Source organism: Clupea harengus, chromosome 16 (assembly GCF_900700415.2).
Source record: "Clupea harengus chromosome 16, Ch_v2.0.2, whole genome shotgun sequence".
Classification (NCBI taxonomy): Eukaryota; Metazoa; Chordata; class Actinopteri; order Clupeiformes; family Clupeidae; genus Clupea; species Clupea harengus.
Window position 1 is genome coordinate 27,472,705 of NC_045167.1, and position 17,656 is coordinate 27,490,360.

Genomic DNA, 17,656 nt, shown 5'->3' on the forward strand with positions numbered 1-17,656 from the left:
TGACACACATCTGATCCTGCTGTGTAGTAAAGGACACACACACACACACACACACACACACACACACACACACACACACACACGTGTGCCCTCACACACACAACATATCTCACTGTGTAATATTACTGTCATGTTAATCACACAAAAGACAAAGTAAAACTATTTATTCTGCTTTTTGGCCTCTAATCCAACCAGTTCAGCCCCACCCTGAAGTGTTTCACCATTGCGTGCCTGATCAAGATAGTGTGCCTGTTGCTACGGTAACAGGGTGATGAGTGTCTCACTGAATTTGCGTATTTCGCCTCTAAGTGTGTGTAATGTCTGTATGTGCATTTTAATTTTCCTACGCTCAGTGGTGGTGGGGTTTGTGTGTGTTTGTGGTGTGTGTGTGTGTGTGTGTGTGTGTTTGTGGTGTGTGTGTGGCATCTGTGTGTGTGTGTGGTGTGGTTCCCATGCGGAGCATTACGTTTTGATGCTACCCACTCCTCTGCCTCTTTTGCAACTGTCTGGCGGCTGAGGTATGTTACTCCTACTATAGAGACCTGTGTGTGTGTGTTCGGAAACGTTATTTCGGTCGATTATTCCTCCCCTTTAATAATACTAATTGGTATTGTATTTTATATCGTTGGGAAGCCTGATTAGTCACCTTTACAACGAGGTACAACGTGGAATGAGCAACACAGCTAACCGTGTGGATAGCGACCCAAAAAAGTGTGCCAAAATCCCCTGCAATATTCTTCTGTTGGTATTCACTCTCGTTTTCAGTTGCTTGGTGGATTTGATGATTATTCATTTTCCACTGTCAGGGACCTCAGTAGCGTGTGGAAGATCCATACGCAGCCACAACAGCTTGGCACCTCATGCTGGTCACCAGCCTGGTCACACACTGCTGTGGGATGGCATCCCATTCCTCAACCAGGATTTGTCGCAAGTCAGCCAACATGGTTGCGTTGGTCAATCTGGCACGTACAGCACGCCCAAGCTGATCCCACAAGTATTCATTTGGGTTGAGGTCTGGACTCACGGCAGGCCATTCCATCCTCTCCAGTCCCAAATTCTGGAGGTGTGATGATCCTGCCTCTGTGGGGGCGAGCGTTGTCATCCTGGAGGATGGAGTTAGGTCCAAGATTCTGGAGATATGGGATCGCCACTGGCTCCAGAATCTCATTCTGATATCTCACTGCATTGAGATTGCCTTCAATGATGACAAGTTCTGTTTTGCCTGTGAGAGAGATACCGCCCCACACCATAACACTGCCCCCATTGAAAGGTGTCACGCGATCTATGCAGCAATCTGCATAGCGTTCTCCACACCGTCTCCATACTTTGATCCTGCCATCCAGCTTCCGCAGACAGAACCATGATTCATCACTGAACATGACGTTGCCCCACATTCTTAGGTTCCACTGTCGGTGCTGTCTACACCAGCGCAAACGGGCCTGGCGGTGAAGGATAGTCATTGCAGACTTCCTGGCAGCCATATAAGCATGAAGACCGGCCATGTGCAGTCTGTTCCTCACCGTCTGATCAGAGATCTGTCCGTGGTACCGTTGTGCAAATCTTGCCTGTAAATCTCTGGAAGAAAGCCTACGGTTCCTCAGTGAAGCAAGGGTGAGGAACTGGTCTTCTTGGGGTGAGGAACCGGTCTTCTTGGGGTTCTTCCTGGGACGGCCACTTTGCGGTCTGTCTTTGACTTCACCAGTCTCACGGAACTTGGTCCTAAGTTTGAAAATGGTACCAGGGCTGACACCAAATAATGCTGCCACTCTGCGTACCGGAACACCAGCTTCCAGTTGCCCTATTGCATGGGCCTTATCCTGAAGGGACAAACGTGGCTTGTTTTTGCTTGGAGCACACACAAACTCAACAAAGTTGCAGGACCCATGCACACAAGTGCTGTCAATTAGGTGCCAGTCACACACCTGTGACTGGCATACACCTGCCAGCACTTGAAGCTCAAAACGAGAGTGAATACCAACAGAAGAATATTGTAGGGGATTTTGGCAAAAATGTTTGGGCCGCTACCCACACGGTTAGCTGTGTTGCCCATTCCACGAATGCACGATCTTTAGAAGTTGTACCTCATTGTAAAGGTGACTAATCAGGCTTTCCAACGATATAAAATACAATACCAATTGGTATTATTAAAGGGGAGGAGTAATCGATCGAAACAACGTTTCCAACCTTTTTTTTTAGGAGTTTATTAAGGTTCCTGTTATTTAGATTACCTATTAGTGTTCGGCTAATCGGAGGAAGCGCTTGTGCTTGTATGTGTGTTTGTGTGTGTGTGTGTATGTGTGTGTGTGTGTGTGACAGATGCCATGAGCAGAGAGCCTTTTGTGAGACCCAGAATGATGCGTCTGACTAGGACTCTTAACGCTGAGCTGCTTAACGCTTCCAGGAGGATTCAGTTCAGGACATGTCGCCTGTCCTCTGAGCTTTTCTAAAGCTAGGAAACGAGCTGCTTCTGTATCTGACAGGGTGTGTGTTGGGGCCACACATGTGTGTGTGTGTGTGTGTGTGTGTTGGGGCCACACATGTTGTTCAAGCTGCTTCTGTATCTGACGTGGTTAAATTAGCTTTTGTGAGGAGGGGGAGCCCTTTGTGTGCGGTCAATGGTCATCTTTCAAAAGCATCTTTATTTATATCGCTCTCACATACATTATGAATTTATGCATTATTAGACTTAAGGGGCTCTTTTTCCACTTCTTATGTGTAGGGGTTGAATAGTTTTTCAAACAAAAAGGCTACAATTCAATGTATTACCTTTTGAATATCATCAAACAGCATGAGGAACGTATTTATTATTCGCACATTACAAAGCTGCATGAAGAATATGAAATGTAGCCTATGTTCATGAGTACATTAATGCAGCTATCATTAAAACAGACATTGGTATTTATACAGTAGCCTATATCATCACTTGTTTCAGGATCATGGGAATCTATTACAGTTGTTCAAAATTACTTTCCACCAACAACCTTAAGTTAGCCTATGTGAACTTAAATATTTTGTGTAATTCAGAGCTGAAACTACAACATAGGGACACATGTCTTTATATCATATTAGCCTAGTATTTTAGTTAAACTGGTATTGTCAAAAATATATTTTTAAGTAAGTATTGGAAAACTAATAGTTGAGTTTGATTATTTCAGTTAGGCCTATATTGCAAAGATCATAGGAATCTAGGTAACACTAAAGACCCCTTTGTCAGTCAATGAACTAGGAAATTATGAATTTCCCAAAAATAATACTAAAACAATTAAAGCAGGTAGCAATAGGCTACACGATTTGACATTTGCTAGCGGCTAGCTAGCCAGTGATTTGTATGGTGTTGCTCGCTTTTTAGGGCGGGCGTCATTGGCCATCATAGGCGCAGAGGTGTAAAGTAACGAATTACATTTACTCACGTTACTGTAATTGAGTAGTTTTTTTGTGTACTTTGTAATTTTTAAGTAGTTTTTGAAATCGGTAATTTTACTTTTACTTAAGTAGATTTTGACTGAAGTATTGTACTTCACTACATTGGAAATTACATCCATTACTGAGTAAAAAAAAAAAAAACATAGTTCAAGGCGGGAATCGCGCACGACAATTCTCACTGCAGTATTGGATGCTGCATAGAGTGGATGATGGAGTCGATGCAAGGCGCCGGTGCCGAGTCACGAGAGATAGAGATGGAGGAAAATTATAGTGCGGACTACCAACAAGCTGAAGTACCGAACTTTCCGCCAGTTCAAATTAAAGAAGATGAAGAAAACCCGTGGCCATAGTAGTTCAGACAGCGTTTTTGTCGTTTAGTTAGCTTTGCTCCATTAAGCAAAATATGCGTTTCATGGCACTATAGCCTAATTTTGACTAGCACTTGCAACCGCCCTAACGTCGACAGTATGCTAACGTCGACAGCCGTCATCCAATAGACTAATAATAATTCCATTCCTGTCTTCCATTCGTTCCATGTTCAGTCTCTCATATTGTGTTAAACAGCAGATCAGTCATTAGCAATGAAATACACCACATAAACTGATATTAGGCTAATCATTTGGCTGCCTCCCATGCCTTGAAACAGAAACAATGTGAATGCGCACACCATCGTTGTCAGTTGGACAAGTAAATGTGTATGTCGCTATCTGGAATTTATCACGATGTTTAGTCAGATATTGATAACGATAAGTGGTGGCTTTGCAACGTGCACGTCTCTCATGTTCATGCTCAGGGGTCTCGGTTAGCAAGAATTGAGGATTATGAATTGTGATGCATGTAGAAATAGAAAATAATGCTATAATTCTGTATATGTACTGTAGGTCTGTCATCTCAAGTAGCTATTTCTGTGTTATGATGCACTCTTGATGGCAGCTCAATACTTAATTGTCAGAAATGTTGTTTGTCATTCTATAGGTCTAGTCTATGTCAGACAACACCTTGACCGGATGTTGGAGGCTGGAGCAAGTTGGACAACATTCATCAGATGAAGATGATTTTTTTTCCTCAATGAAGTCCAGAAGATCAAGGTACAGGGGAGTTAGAAGGGTACCTAGCCTGTGTCTCAGTCAATATGGATCTGCTGGACGCCTTTCAGAATATCAAAAAACTGTCCCTGAAACTCAATACTGGCCTACCTGCCTTGGCCGCCTGCGAGCGACTCTTCAGCTGGGCTGGATTGCTGCTCACTGCAAAGCGAGCCCGGATGAACTCTACTCACCTTGAAAATCAGCTGCTGCTCAAACTCAACAAGAGGTTTGTAGACTAATGCTCTAAAGGTGGACACAAGTAAAGTAACTAAAGTTTACAGTGGGGCAGTCCATGCATTTTAACTTTTTGATTTAGCTGTCATGTGGTTCATGTCTTGACATGTCCTCCCAAAAGTTCTTAAATGTTGTGTTGACATGTTTAATGTTTAATGTTTGACATGTTTAATGTCATTGCACTTATATTTCTAAAGATTCTCCTTTAATTAAAAATAACTAGTTTTTGTATTGGATTTATGACCCCTTGTCGTTTTTTGCACTATATAGGAGTGGCCCCCGTCAAATTGTTGAAAGTAACTAAGTAACTTTTACTTAAAGTACATTTTAAATGAACTACTTTTTACTTGAGTAGATTTTTAGATGGGTAATTTTACTTGTACTTAAGTAAAATTTCATCAAAGTAATTGTACTTTTACTTGAGTACAACATTTCAGTACTTTTTACACCTCTGCATAGGCGTTTGTTGTGCCCTTGTCCCCCTATGGATATTAGCCCCTTGATGAGAGTTCAACTGCACCTTGTCGCAAAGTTGTGTCATGTTTTTTCTTTGGGTTAGGATAGCTTGGCTAGTTGGCTATTAGGTTCTGTTCTGAGTGAAGGCTAAACTGCTTGGTTGCGTCCTTTAAGTTAGCTTAGTTAATTTGTTGTTTCAGGCTGAAATGTCAGTCTGAATAGCAAAAAAACAGATCATAAATGGTCCGTGTAATTTGCGGCCAACGGATTTTCGTTTTGAAATGAGAAAAACTAAATCGGGAAACGAGCTGTTTCCCAATTACCATTTAGAATTAGGAAAACAAAAAACCACCCATTTTCCGTTTTTTGTTTTGATAATAGAAAACTGAAAACGAAAAAACGACCCGTTATCTGATTTTCTTTGATATGCTTAAACATTGAAATCGGGAATTAAAATACTGTGTGGAAATCGGTCCGTGTACTTTGCGGCCAATTGATTTTCGTTTTGAAATGAGAAAACCAAAATCGGGAAACTACCCATTTTCCGTTTTTTGTTTTGATAATAGAAACGGAAAACGAAAAAACAACCCATTATCTGATTTTCTTTAATGTGCTTAAACATGGAAATCGGGAATTAAAATACTGCGTGGAAATCTTCTTTCTCAATTTTGCATAGATTTTTGTGTTGTGACCCGGAAGCTATCGTAAGTAGTATGCCTCTTGCCTCATACCCGAAAGTCAGGAGCAGTAGTTGGAGGTGTAATTGATTTGGAGCCATAATTTGGATTCAGACATCCATGAGATGCACGTAAACAAAGTCTTTGCACGAATATGCAGGTTTTTTTTCAGAGAACAGAATAAATGGAATGTCTTGTGGCAATTTCACCGCGAATGTGCGGAGGTGGTGTGCTGAGCAGGTGCCTTGTCAGGGACTTCTTTGCTGGGAGGCAATGTCTCTCTCCATTGAATAGGGAATGTATTTCACGTATGTGTAGAACCTATTTAGAATGGCTGACCTTACATAAAACGGCAGTTTTAAGTAAAAAAAAAAAAAGCCCAGAGAGAGGAGGCAAACAGTACCTCTGCCTCAATGAGGGGGGCGTGTGAAAGCATGGAAACAGGCCTTTCAATTGAAACGTGAAGTGATTAATAATGGGAGATCAATGCCGGTTTTGTACCCAATTCAGCACCCCCGGCGTCAGATGCACCCCCTCGCGGGAGCGCGCACCACTCGCTTGATCGGAAAGGAAAGCAGTTCGCCTAAACAAACGCAGGGGAAAATACTATACTACGATTTCATTATTTGTGAAAGAGATGGAAGAGAAGAACACGTGATTACTGTCTTTAAAACTGTTCTAAAGAGAACAAACAACCGATGTTTTTCTCCCAAAAAACTCGGATAATAGCGAACGCAAAAGAACACCTTTTTGTTCTGTGGAAATATATAGCCTACCCCAGCCATGACTACAAAATGAATTAACTTAATTTTGCTTTGAGCAAGTTGAATGTATTTGACACGGCGTTTCACTAGACTAAATATGATTCTAGCATTTCTTGCAATTCATAGGTTCAAAATGTGAGGTCGATATGAATTGATAGCCAAAGACTGGTGTTTAAGTATAGGAAACATACGATCTTTAATTTACATAAATAAACTATTCAGAGACACGTCGGCTCACCAACAGTACAAAACAATATGCGAGACACAAACAGTACAAAGCAAAATGCGGCATACAAAACAGTGGCGTACACGATGCCCAGCTTCTCGGCACTCTGTGTAAGCTTGGATCTCCAACACAACAAACAAATCACTCAGCTGGATGTCGATGGCAAGGGACTCGAGCACACAAAAGACAAAAGGCAGCTCTACCGATAGCTTACCTGACGGGGCTATATCCAGGTGAACTAATCAGCGGGTCTCCCTCCTTCACGTCACCACATAGAGACACGCATTGTACGTCACTAATGGGGATACACCTCAACTATGCCACAAAAAGTAAGTGCTTTTAATTGGGTTAACCTGTATATAGGTTGAAACAATAGCCTTCTGATCCTGAATATCACTTGATGAAAATGTAATGTGATCTATGCCTGATAGACAAGTCATAACCTATGTGTGTTTCTCACCATTGAAGGGCATATTCTATTCATCAATTAGCTACACTTGTTTTTGTGAAATTATTATTTTTTTTGCTGCTTTATAAGATACAATATAATAAACCAATTCCACATCCACCACTGACTTATCTGTTGTCAGACCTATCAAACTCATACATATCTTGGCACCAATTGCATGCAGTTAAAAGTACCAATAGCGAGGTCAAAGGAACAAAATGATGCAGATGGGGTGCATTACATGGCAGGCCTTGTGTTCCATTTCCTGTGATATGTACCCCCAGCATAACTCTTACTGTGAAGCTGTCACATGCACTAAACTGACTCTGGTTACACATACTAGTCTCATCTGCGTACCGTGAAAAGCATTTGATGCTAGGATCAACAGAAAAAAAACGAGAGGGTGCGTATCACGGCAGAGCTGGTTTCCTACCTGCCAGAATGTGCACCCGCTGTTAACTTTTACTACGGTGGCACATGCATGAAACTGACTCTGCTTAGACATACTAGTCCCATGTGTGTACTGTCAAAAGTATTTGATGCTGGGATCAACAGGAAAAAAATTAGGAGGGTGTGCATATCACGACAGGCCTATTTTCACACCAGGCAGAATAAGCACCCCCTGTTAACTTTTACTAGGAAGGTGGCACATGCATGAAACTCACTCTGCTTACTCATACTAGTCCCATGTCTGTTCTCTGAAAAGCATTTGATGCTGGGATCAACAGAATTCTTTTAAGGGGGGGGGGGTGCATATCACGACAGGCCTATTTTCACACCAGGCAGAATAAGCACCCCCTCTTAACTTTTCCAAGGAAGGTGGCAGATTTATGAAATGGACTCCCCTCATCAGTCCTGTTTGTACTCTGACAAGTACAGTAGTGATGCTGGGAGAAACACACCACTTTCATGAAAATAATGTAATTGTTGAATTTAATTAGTTTTTATTTTTACACTGAATAGTATTTGCATATGAAATGAATAGAAATGTAGGCAACATTCCTAAGCCAAATCAAAGTAGCCTACCATTCTTAATGTTACCAAGAATAACCCACACCACTAGCCCACACCACTAGCTACACACCACAACCACCACCAGTGCTCCCAACACCACTAGTAGTGTCCACATTCACACATTCACACCGTTACCCTACACATTAGTGATCCTTGGAAGCGAGCACCCTGGCTTCACATCCCCCCGACATACCGGGCCCTGGAACAAGGATGGACAAGACAGGGAGTAACATAGTAAGTCACGTGTGCACACACTAGGGGGCAGGAGCACGGGATAGCGCGTCCGCTATCACGTTCTCCTTACCTTTGATATGCTTAATGTCCAGATTGTACGGCTGGAGAAAGATGCACCAGCGCATCAACCTTTGATTTGGGTTTTGTAGGGAGTGCAGGAACGTCAGTGGATTGTGGTCACAGTAAATAACAATTGGTGCCAGACTACCACCCACATAGACTTCAAAAGTCTGCAAAGCCCAAATTAGCGCCAGTGCTTCTTTTTCAATAGTCGAGTAGTTCAATTGGTAAGCATTACATTTCCGCGAGAAATAACTCACTGGTCTCTCATTACTATTATCGTCGTCTTGGAGCAAGACGGCTCCTGCCCCCACCATGCTGGCGTCAACGTGTAACTTAAACTGTTTGCTCAACTGCGGAGCCGCAAGGAGAGGGGCGGACGTAAGTATACGTTTGGCTCGCTCGAATGCCTTTTGACAAGCGGGCGTCCAATCAAATGGTTTACTCTGCTTGAGCAGGTCAGTGAGCGGCACAACGACAGAAGAGAAGTTTTGGCAAAAACTCCTGTAATATCCGATCATTCCGAGGAATCTCATTAGTTCTTTTTTGTTTGCCGGCGGTGGGAAACTATCGATGGCCATAACCTTTGCGCGAACAGGGCGCACGAAGCCCTGGCCCACTACTTTACCTAAGTAGGTAACCGTAGCCCTGGCGAATTCGCACTTGGCCAGGTTGACAGTGAGATTAGCTTGGGCCAGGCGGGTGAACAGCTGTCGAATACGATCAAGATGGGAAGTCCAAGTGTCGCTACTTAGGACGACGTCATCCAGGTATACAGCACAGCCCTCGAGATGCGCAGTTACCTGATTCATTAAACGTTGGAACATGGCCGGGGCGTTGCGTAACCCGAAACTCATTACTTTATAGGCATAAAGTCCTTTTGGGGTAATAAACGCAGACACCTCGCGAGCACGCTCAGTTAAAGGAATTTGCCAATAACCCTTCAATAAGTCAAATTTACTGACGAACTTGGCTGAACCCACTTGGTCTACATAATCTTCAATTCGTGGGAGAGGGAACGAGTCAGGTTTGGTGACATTATTTAATTTCCTATAGTCGTTGCAAAACCAATAGGTTCCGTCAGTTTTCTTCAACAGCAGACACGGCGACGCCCAGCTGGAAAGCGATTGTTCGGCCAGGTCATTGTTCAATAAATATTGTACTTCTGTTTCCAATATTTTCTGTCTCTCACCCGAAACTCTGTAAAAGCGTTGGCGAATGGGGGAAGCATCCCCGACGTCAATATCATGGCTCACTACATGAGTCTGGGTGGGAATGTCGGAGAACAGGGTCGGGAATTCTTTTATCAGGGCCGCCAATTCAGACGCGTGCTCCGGGGTTAAATGATTTAGCAGTAATGGGAGGTTAGCCAAAGATTCCGAATTTTTAAGCCTACCAACCAAGACCTCATCAGTGGGTTCACACACGTCCACCCCATCAAGCGCTGCCACCGCTGGCGGGGAAGAGACAGATGTTATGAGACAATTAGAACATTTAGCGCTGTCCTCACCCGATGCTGCCACCAACGGGCTGAGGACAGGGCTCAATTCGGTGTAATCATTTGCAGCAGACACTCCATCTTTGCCAGCTACACGTCCACGGTCAAAGTAAGGCTTAAGGAGATTCGCATGACAAAGTTGCGTCATAATTGTCCTGCCCCTCTTGGCTAAGCACTTTGTAGGGCCCTGCGAATTTGGCTTGGAATGGCGAGTGTATCACGGGCAAAAGTACCATCACCTGATCACCAGGACTAAAAGCGCGACGCACCGCTTTCCGGTCGTACCTACGTTTCATTTTTATTTGGGCACGTTGCAGGTTTTCTCGAGCCAATCTCCCAGCCACATACAGCCGTCGCCTGAAACCGTTGACGTAGTCCGTCAAAGCCAGCGGCGGCTTACTAGTTTCACAATCAAACAAGGACGCTACTTGCCCACGCACGGTATGGCCAAACACGAGTGCGTTCGGACTAAACCCGGTGCTGTCTTGAGTTACCTCCCTGGCCGCCAACAGCAACCAGGGGAGGCCGTCTTCCCAGTCCCTGCCTAGTTCCACACAGTATGCCCTCAGCATTGATTTAAGCGTCTGATGGAAGCGTTCTAAGACGCCCTGGCTTTGGGGATGGTACGCCGAAGCTTTACTATGCTGGATTTTTAATAGGCGCAATACCTGTGAGAAGGTCCTAGAAGTAAAGTTCGTACCCCGATCGAACTGAACTATCGTAGGCAATCCGAATATGGAGATGAATTGGGACAGGGCTTTAACCACGGATTTGGCAGTAATCGAACGAAGTGGATACGCTGCGGGGTAACGGGTTGTCTGACACATAACTGTCAGCAAATAAAGGCAACCGGTTTTCGAACGAGGCAGTGGACCAACACAGTCAATAACGATATGCTCGAAGGGTTTAGACGCAGGGGCAATCGGGCGAAGAGGGACAGGTTTAGGCATCTGGTTAGGTTTGCCAGTCAGTTGGCAAGTGTGACAGGTTTTTACATGATACGCGACGTCTCTTTTTACTCGAGGCCAATAACAGTAACGCAGCACCAGATCATGTGTTTTCCTAACCCCCATATGACCAGTGTCTTCATGGGCAGTTTTCAAACTCAACTGGCGCAGCGAGGATGGAACCACCACCTGCTCAACCGGCTCATTGGGAACCGTGGTACGTGGTGGGCGTCTACGCATTAAAGCGCCGTCTTTTATCAGAAAACCCGGAGTTATGTTACCGTCCTTACCGTCATGCGCCTTGTCGAACAGAGGCTGCAGCGTGGAATCAGCCTGTTGGGCGTCAATCAGCTGCCTGCGCGAGATGGAATCCGGCAACCCAGCAAATGGGGGCAGTGCAGAATTGCCCGCATCGGCTGCTTTGGAGGCAGCGCGACTAGCTGACCGCGTTACGACAGACGCAGGGCACACCCGGGGAGTCTCACCTACGTCATAGAGAAGTTCAGACTCACCGATGTTAATAGGTGACACATTAGCCCACACACGCCCCCCTGCCTATCCATTCCCCAAAATCATAACCACGCTGTGTATTGGGAGCGCAGGGCGCACCCCCCAGCAAAACCTCCCCGCTGACCAACACCGAATCCAGATGCACTTTATGCAGAGGCACAGGCAAAATGTTCAGGTTTATTCCACGAACAAACACCGTCTGTCCAGAGTCGGACGCAGTAGAGAAAGGTAACACTGACTGGAGAATGAACGATTCAATCGAACCAGTGTCTCGGAGTATTGTAATCGGTACCTTTTCTCCATCAGCGGTTAGCGACACAGACCCATTACCGTAACCACGCGGGGTCGTTTGGCATCAACATGCTGGCTAGCGAGAGACACGGCCAGGGCGGAGCCTTTCGCACCATCCCGGGGCTTTACTTTACCCGAGGCTTTGCCTCCCATTAGCACCGGACACTCAGATTTCCAGTGGCTATCCCCAAACAGTAATTGCAACAATCCCATTTGCTTTGGGTCTGGGTTTCGAACGTGCTAGCAGGCCTAGAGGCCCCTTCCGATTTACCGTGGCGTTCTGGTGGACCACCCCGATACCCACGGTCATACCGAAAAGGCGGCGTCCCATAGAACCCCGTCTTATGTACTAAGGCATAGTCATCAGCCAAGGTGGCGGCTTCAGACACCGTCGCGACCTGATGTTTACTGATGTAGGTGGCAATCTGTGTCGGGAGACCATTTTTAAATTGCTCAATTAAAATTAGCTGACGCAAAGCTTCTTCTGATTCAATTTCTGATGCAGTGCACCAGCGTTTAAATTGAACAGATAGCTTTTGCGCGAACTCCGTGTAATTTTGATCTGAACGTTTCCGCATCTCACGAAACTTTTGCCTATAAGCCTCGGGCACCAGTTCATATGCTCTCAATACCGCCTTTTTTACGCACGAATACGTTCGAGATTCCGGCTCACCAAGAGCTGAATAAGCCTCTTGCGCACGGCCAGTGAGGGTACACTGGAGCATCAAGATGCGGGTGGTGTCAGGCCAATTGTAATAGTCAGCCACACGCTCAAACAAATTAAAAAACGTTTCGACCTTAGACTCCTCGAATTTAGGTAGAAGCCTCACATTCCTAGCCACATCAACATTGTCCTGGCCAACCGGGCCCAATCTCCCTTCTTCAATCAGCTTCAAGCGTTGACACTCAAGCTCCAATTTTTCTCGTTCTAACGCCTGCCTTCCGAGCTCCGTGTCATAGTCCATTTTATCCCTGTCTAATTGGAGAAGTAAGAGCTCCTTCTGTTGCTCGTAAGTTAAGCCAGCAGGAGGAAAGTCTCCAGGAGCTTCCGCACCTGCGGGCAACACCTCTTTCTCCACCAGGGAAGCCTTAAGGGCGACCCTCATTAAATCTTTGGTCCTTTTATCAGCTGGAGTCAGAGCAATTCCAAAATGATCAGCTAGTGACTGTAACTGGTCTTTAGTGAACGAATTGAAGATCCCCCAGGAGGGAGATTTCACGAACTCTTCTAATGCAGACATCGTAACTGCCACTATTCACTTTAACCGGTTCACGAGTAACCAAACACAACTCTCCAGGTTAAAAACGAACGCACAGCCCACCCATACAACTCGCCCAGACCTACACCACACTTATCCTAGTCTGTCTTCGGAGGTTACCGGGCTTGAGGCAACTTTGCAGCTACCCCCCACGGAGAACCTAGTCTCCCCCGGAGTAGTCTCCCCACCACCAGGACTTTACAAAAAACAATAAACGATGAAATAAACTGAAACCAGTTTAGCAGGGCACTCCTATCTGTCTTTAGTTACAAATCATTACAAAAGTTACAAATCATTTTGTTACAAATAACCGTATTTCATATTCAATATCATGCCTCTCGCCCCCCACCAAAAAAAAGGGAACGAACGAATTTTGGCTCACTTTCAAAATTCCAGTTTCCAAACAAAGTTACTCACGTGCAACCAAACCGCCGCGAAAAAACTCTACAACAACCGTTTAGTTATGACGAGCCCCCATATTGTTAAGGCCTAGGGTTGCCGAAACAATAAGGGAGGCAGAGGCAAGCGAAATGCGGTCAAACAAAGGTATTTATTCATGAACTGGATAAAACTAATTCTCCGGAAGGACAGCGGAACAGTCAATTTGGTAGTTCAGAGAGCTCTCCCCAGGTCACGGAAGCAGCTCCTATAAAGGCCACGGGTGCACCTGCGCACCGGTGTAGCTCCTCAGCCGATCAAGAGCGGCCCCGCCCACAAGCATACCTGAACCTGAGCGCCGGGGGAGCAGACAATCAGAAAGATAACAGAAAAGGTCCCGTGGGCGTCACACCCCACCATCGAGGCGTCCAGCACAGGAGATGTCTGCGGAGGGCGCGCAGCATCACCAAGTACAGCTCACACCCCAACCGTTCCCGGACTAGCAGGTTCAGGAACAGCTTCTTTCCTGGGGCTGTCTCCCTGCTGAACTCTGAACCTCCCCCCATCCCCCCGCTGAACCCTGCAACATCATCCCCCCCGCCACACACACACACACACACACCCCCCCTGGCACATCGACCCCCAGTGACTGTACTCCTCCCGGCCTTGACGGCCATGCACCTTGACCCACCTGTTCATTTGCACTGACTGCTTTATACTGTTTTACTGTACTCCACTTATGCCCTCTACCTCAATCCACTTCACTCCACACCACTTGTTCTTCACCTGTCTTAACTGCACTTTACATACAGTACATAGTCTGATCTGCACTCCCCTCTGCTATTTAGCAAAACTGCTGCTCACTTTTATAGTCATGTTATAGTCTTATATTGTACTGCACATATCCTACTTCATACTGTACATTCTCATGTCTATAGTCTTTGTCATATTTTACTACTCCGTGTTACTGTACATATCTATCCATACTGTATATATCTTATTTATAGTCTTTTCATAGTTTACAACCTTACTGCTCACATTGCACATACTGTATCTTATTATATACTATCTCATCATTTATATACCACTGCCATTCATATGCACATATTCTGCACTTTCTGCATATTTGCACTTCTGGTTAGATACTAAACTGCATTTCGTTGTCTCAGTACCTTTACTCTGTGCAATGACAATAAAGTTGAATCTAATCTAATCTAAAACATAAGTAGCTTAGAAATGAAGAGCATTTGCCCCTTCATGTAGTGTAACTACTTTATTTCATTACATTTTACATAATAACATAGTAAATTTGTTAGCAAAGGATGATAATGTGCAGCAGTTGTAGCGCACATCTACGTCTAAGCAGAGTCAGTTTCATGCATGTGCCACCTTCGTAGTAAAAGTTAACAGGGGGTGCACAATCTGGCAGGAAGGAAACCAGCTTTGCCGTGATACGCACCCCCTCGTTTTTTTTTCGGTTGATCCTAGCATCAAATGCTTTTCACGGTACGCAGATGAGACTAGTATGTGTAACCAGAGTCAGTTTAGTGCATGTGACAGCTTCACAGTTAGAGTTATGCTGGGGGTACATATCACAGGAAATGGAACACAAGGCCTGCCATGTAATGCACCCCATCTGCATCATTTTGTTCCTTTGACCTCACTATTGGTACTTTTAACTGCATGCAATTGGTGCCAAGATATGTATGAGTTTGATAGGTCTGACAACAGATAAGTCAGTGGTGGATGTGGAATTGGTTTATTATATTGTATCTTATAAAGCAGCAAGAAAAATGTTTAATTTCACAAAAACAAGTGTAGCTATTTGATGAAGAGAATATGCCCTTTAACGGTGAGAAACACACATAGGTTATGACTTGTCTATCAGGCATAGATCACATTACATTTTCATCAAGTGATATTCAGGATCAGAAGGCTATTGTTTCAACCTATATACAGGTTAACCCAATTAAAAGCACTTACTTTTTGTGGCATAGTTGAGGTGTATCCCTATTAGTGACGTACAATGCGTGTCTCTATGTGGTGACGTGAAGGAGGGAGACCCGCTGATTAGTTCACCTGGATATAGCCCCGTCAGGTAAGCTATCGGTAGAGATGCCTTTTGTCTTTTGTGTGCTCGAGTCCCTTGCCATCGACATCCAGCTGAGTGATTTGTTTGTTGTGTTGGAGATCCAAGCTTACACAGAGTGCCGAGAAGCTGGGCATCGTGTACGCCACTGTTTGTATGCCGCATTTTGCTTTGTACTGTTTGTGTCTCGCATATTGTTTTGTACTGTTGGTGAGCCGACGTGTCTCTGAATAGTTTATTTATGTAAATTAAAGATCGTATCAGTCTTTGGCTATCAATTCATATCGACATCACATTTTGAACCTATGAATTGCAAGAAATGCTAGAATCATATTTAGTCTAGCGAAATGCCGTGTCAAATACATTCAACTTGCTCAAAGCAAAATTAAGTTAATTCATTTTGTAGTCATGGCTGGGGTAGGCTATATATTTCCACAGAACAAAAAGGTGTTCTTTTGCGTTCGCTATTGTCCGAGTTTTTTGGGAGAAAAACATCGGTTGTTTGTACTCTTTAGAACAGTTTTAAAGACTGTAATCACTTGTGTTCTTCTCTTCCATCTCTTTCACAAATAATTGAGGCAGAGGTCCTGTTTGCCTCCTCTCTCTGGGCTTTTTTTTTTTTTTTTTTTTTACATAAAACTGCCGTTTTATGTAAGGTCAGCCATTCTAAATAGGTTCTACACATACGTGAAATACATTCCCTATTCAATGGAGAGAGACATTGCCTCCCAGCAAAGAAGTCCCTGACAAGGCACCTGCTCAGCACACCACCTCCGCACATTCGCGGTGAAATCGCCACAAGACATTCCATTTATTCTGTTCTCTGCAAAAAAACCCTGCATATTCGTGCAAAGACATTTTGTTTACGTGCGTCTCATGGATGTCTGAATCCAAATTATGGCTCCAAATCAATTACACCTCCAACTACTGCTCCTGACTTTCGGGTATGAGGCAAGAGTCATACTACTTATGATAGCTTCCGGGTCACAACACAAAAATCTATGCAAAATTGAGAAAGAGGTCCGTGTACTTTGCGGCCAATTGATTTTCGTTTTGAAATGAGAAAACCAAAATCGGGAAACGACCCATTTTCCGTTTTTTGTTTTGATAATAGAAACGGAAAACGAAAAAACGACCCATTATCTGATTTTCTTTTATGTGCTTAAACATGGAAATAGGGAATTAAAATACTGCGTGGAAATCTTCTTTCTCAATTTTGCATAGATTTTTGTGTTGTGACCCGGAAGCTATCGTAAGTAGTAGACTATGCCTCTTGCCTCATACCCGGCAGTCAGGAGCAGTAGTTGGCGGTGTATTTTATTTGGAGCAATAATTTGGAGTCAGACATCCATGAGACGCACTTAAACAAAATGTCTTTGCACGAATATGCAGGTTTTATTGCAGAAAACAGAATAAATGGACCGTCGAATATAAAGTAAACAGTCTAAAGCTATGCTCCAGATTGCGCAATCCCTCACAAACTGGGTTATGCGCATGCGTAGGAGAAAAAAAAAGCCTTTATATGTATCTATGAATGTAGGTCTTAACTGAAGCTCTCTCTCTCATTACTGTTAGGTTGCTGCTAACGTTTAGACCATAAATCCATTGGAACACATAGTAGTTAGCTAGCCTCGCTGCTAATAAATCAGATTGATGTAATCCCGCTTTCCTTGGTTACTGTTTCTATGTCAGACAAACAATCGGTTTGACAGGCGACAACCCATTGAAATGCATTGGAACGTGATCGCTAATATGCTAATAAAATTAATATCCTGAGCTAACTAATCATGTTAACCAACAAAGTCAGTCTCGCGGACACAGACCTGCGTCTAGACAGTATTGCCCACTTTCTGGAGTCAAGGGTCGAAACAAATATCTTCTAAAAGTAGGCAGCAAGGTCTCCGGTACGCTATGGAGGGGTACATCCACAGCAACACTTTTATCTCGCAATCCATCAAGGCAAAATGCTACAGGTCAATGAGGAAGAGGGAGAAGCTAAATCGAGGAGACGATAACATCAGCTAGATAACTAGCTATTGTGTCTTGCAAATGTAACTTTT